The sequence below is a fragment of the Myotis davidii genome, unplaced genomic scaffold, assembly GCF_000327345.1.
Source record: "Myotis davidii unplaced genomic scaffold, ASM32734v1 scaffold1798, whole genome shotgun sequence".
NCBI lineage: Eukaryota > Metazoa > Chordata > Mammalia > Chiroptera > Vespertilionidae > Myotis > Myotis davidii.
The window spans coordinates 669,626-673,173 of record NW_006288952.1 but is presented as its reverse complement, the minus strand read 5'-3'; positions in this window follow the sequence as shown (position 1 = coordinate 673,173).

Sequence of the window (3,548 nt, the reverse complement as noted above, 5' to 3'; positions counted from 1 at the left end):
TCTGTGTTTTGTATACTCACAATCTGTGTTTTGGCCCACCCTGTGTTTAAGCCCTGTATTTAATCCCACTGTGATGGGGTTCAGGGCCTTTGGGAGGTGACTAAGGTTAGGTAATGAGGGTGGGCCCTCCTGATGGGATCAGGGACCTTTTAAAAGAGGAAGGCAACAGGCGTCTGCAGACCAGAACATGGGCGCCTACCTGACACCGGGTCTTCGGGCACCTTGATCTTGGACTTCCCAGCCTCCAGAACTGTGAGAAATAAATGTTTGCTGTGTTAGCCACCTGGCCTATAGTATTTTGTTAGAGCAGCCAAGCTAAGATATCACTCAAACTCAATCCCCTGGCAAAAGACCACTTTGCAGAATAACTAGTTAACTGCAGGCACCAGTCAGAAGGTTGGGTTAAAAACTTCCATCTAGAGTATGTGCCTCACCTCGATTCCAGAAAAAAAGAATTGTAAGAAGAACGTAGTTTCTACTACGTCCTACCTAACACGGCATTGGGTGATTTGAAGTCATTATTTCATTTAAATCTCAGTAAGTTTTTCAAGAGATTTTATCCAAGAGGCATGAGACTCAGAGGGTAAGAAACACATCCAAGCTCATCCAGTGGGAACTGATACAGACAGGTTTCAACCCAGTTCTTTCTGGCTTAAAGTCCCAGTCCCATTCTCTGTGGCTGTGCCATTCATCTTGAACCCTTAGAGGCATTTTAAACCAGCTGCAGCCACAGTTTCTAAAGCATGTATTCATAGTTCCTTCTTGTGTCAGTGTCTTCTTCCAGATGACTGAAGAAGGTTTGCTGGTGATAGGACCAGATTAACCTATTTCAACTTGATGGCTGGATTCTGACACATTGGGAATAAGACAGGACATAAAGGACAAAAATCACAGTTACACTGAATATACTATTTTCCCTTAGAAAACCAGAAGATTTTGCAACCAAATATTTACTGTAGATCCAAAAGGAAATAAGAATTATCATTTTCCTTGATTTTAGGGTATAGCTTGGATAGCCTGAAATCAGGATGGATCTTAAAATCAGTGTACGATTTGAACATGGCAGTCTTTTGTCTTCTTTTCCCCACCCCAAGTGAGCTTGGAGTTTGACCTTCAAGTTAGGAGGCATCAAAAAATGCAGCTAAAACAACTGTGGGTCTGAAAATCAATGGCATCTTAGAAAGAAATATGAAGTAAAGAAAAGAAGTCTGCCCCTGGCCAGATAGCTCAGTTGGTTAGAGTGTTGTCCCATACATCAAGTTTGTAGGCTCAATCCCTGGTCAGGGCACAAACAAGAATCAAACAATGAGTGCATAAATAAGTGGAACAACAAATCAATGTTTCTCCCTCTCTCAAATAAAAAAAATTAAAAAGAAAAGACGTTTGGTCAAGAGAACACTAATTTGTTTTCATATTCCCAATACCTATTGTGTAAGAGCAATATGATTTCAATGTTTGTTAAAAGGACAAATACCTCAATAAAATAGACATTAATGTTTTTAGCAGGAAACATTTCAAACATATACCAAACTACAGAGTACACTGAATGAACTCTCATTACCCAGCCTCAGTATTTTCAACTCATGGTCTGTTTGTTTCTTCCCTCACACCCTCCCTGCCCCAAGTCATTTTGAAGCCAATCCCAGACGCCAGGGCATTTCATTGATAAATGTGTCAGTGTATACTTGTAAAAACAACTACTCTTTCTATAAACAATAATGACACCATTATCACACTTCCTCAAAATCAATGCTGATAATTCCTTAATATTATCCAATATCCACTTAGTATTTATATATCCCTGATATAGTCTCTCGCCCTCTCAATCCCTTTACTGTGCCTCAGGACCCAGATAAAATCCATATTCTTTCCCCTGTTTGTTATGTTGTTGTTGAAGGAACCAGACCTCTTTGTCTGGTAGAGTTGCCCCATAGTTTGGCTCATAGCATCCTCACCAAATTGTTGACATGGTTAATATGACTTCTTTTTTCCCTTTAAAGTGGTACTTGGAGCCAGAAGTTTTTCTGCAAACTTGGTTTGGATTTTCCCCCCCACTTCCAACAGGAGGTATACATGCCTGTTTTTCTCTGTCTTTGAAGGTTATTAGCTATTGATAATGAGTGCTTAGGTCATACATAACCAGCACTTTTGAAATGACTGCCCCATTGACTAAAACTACCAAAAATACATAAAAATAATAAATCTGAGATGGTTATGGTAATCCTCAGTCCATTTGATTACAAGGACGGGTGACTCCCCTGGAGGCTTTAGTGTAGTCCTCGGTAGTGATATGAGCTGTGTACCCCGGCAGCCTAACCTATACAAACTTGTGCTTCAGTAATAAAGTGGGGGATGGGGACTGTAGGAATGGCTTGTTTATCATTTGGAGTGAGAGTGAGAACACTTAAGTGTGCACATAAGCATGCAGCTGTGAGTCCATCTAGCTCTCGCTCAAGAGTCGTCTTAGGCTGATGCCAGCACAGCACTGCCCACACATTCCATTACTTTTAGCAGAAAGAAGGGGTTGTGACACTTATGCAACTCTCTCTCTCTCTGCCCACACATTAGCAGAAAGAAGGGGTTGTGACACTTATGCAACAGGTTTCGCTCTCTCTCTCTCTGCCCACACACCCACTTCTGTATTGATTGTAAGAGTCTGCACATGTGCCCCCGTGAATCCATCACGTTAGGCCCCATTTATCTATTTAAGCAGTGCAAACACATAGGGACATAGGAATCTCACAGGCCTTTGGGGGAAGAGTCAAGGGTATGAGAAGACCGCCTGGAGACCTCAACCGGGTCTGAGCAGGGTTTGGGGCCAGACTAGTCGCTCTTAGTGTGCCTCCGTGTGGTTTTGGCTCTGTCCACTTCTTGTCCAGTGTAAATTAGTTTCATTATGCTTTACTCTGCCTGTTTCTGTGGGTGAATCTGGCATTAGAATGCCCAATACAAACATCAGAGGCTTTCAAACACTTTGGCCCCCATCTAATAAAGTTTCATCATAACGAGTACACACAAGAATGGAGATGAGCAGGTGAGCCTGGATTCTGTGATACAAGTACACAGACACACACTCTCATGTTGTCATTCAGACAGAGGCTCACACACTATCATCCTGCTTTGTTCGATATATCCTGATACTAGAGACCCAGTGCACAAAATGCACTGGGGGGTCCCTCAGCCCGGCATGCACCCTCTCCTATCCATAACCTCTCGGGGGATGTCCAACTGCCTGTTTAGGCCCCATCCTGCCCTCTTGCAATCCGGGACTGCTGGTTTCTAACCGCTTGCCTGCCTACCAGCTTGATCACCACCTAACCACTCCCCTGCTGGCCTCATGGCCCCCAACTGCCCTCCCCAGCCAGCCTCATAGCCCCTAACCGCCTCTGCCTCAGCCCCTACCACTGTGGCTTTGTCTGGAAGGAAGTCAAATGGTTGGACGATGTCCTGTCTCCCAGTCTAATTAGTATATTACCCTTTTATTAGTATAGATTTTATTCTCTAGCCTATTTTTTGTAAAAGAAAATGCTGGTTGAGAACCACTAACT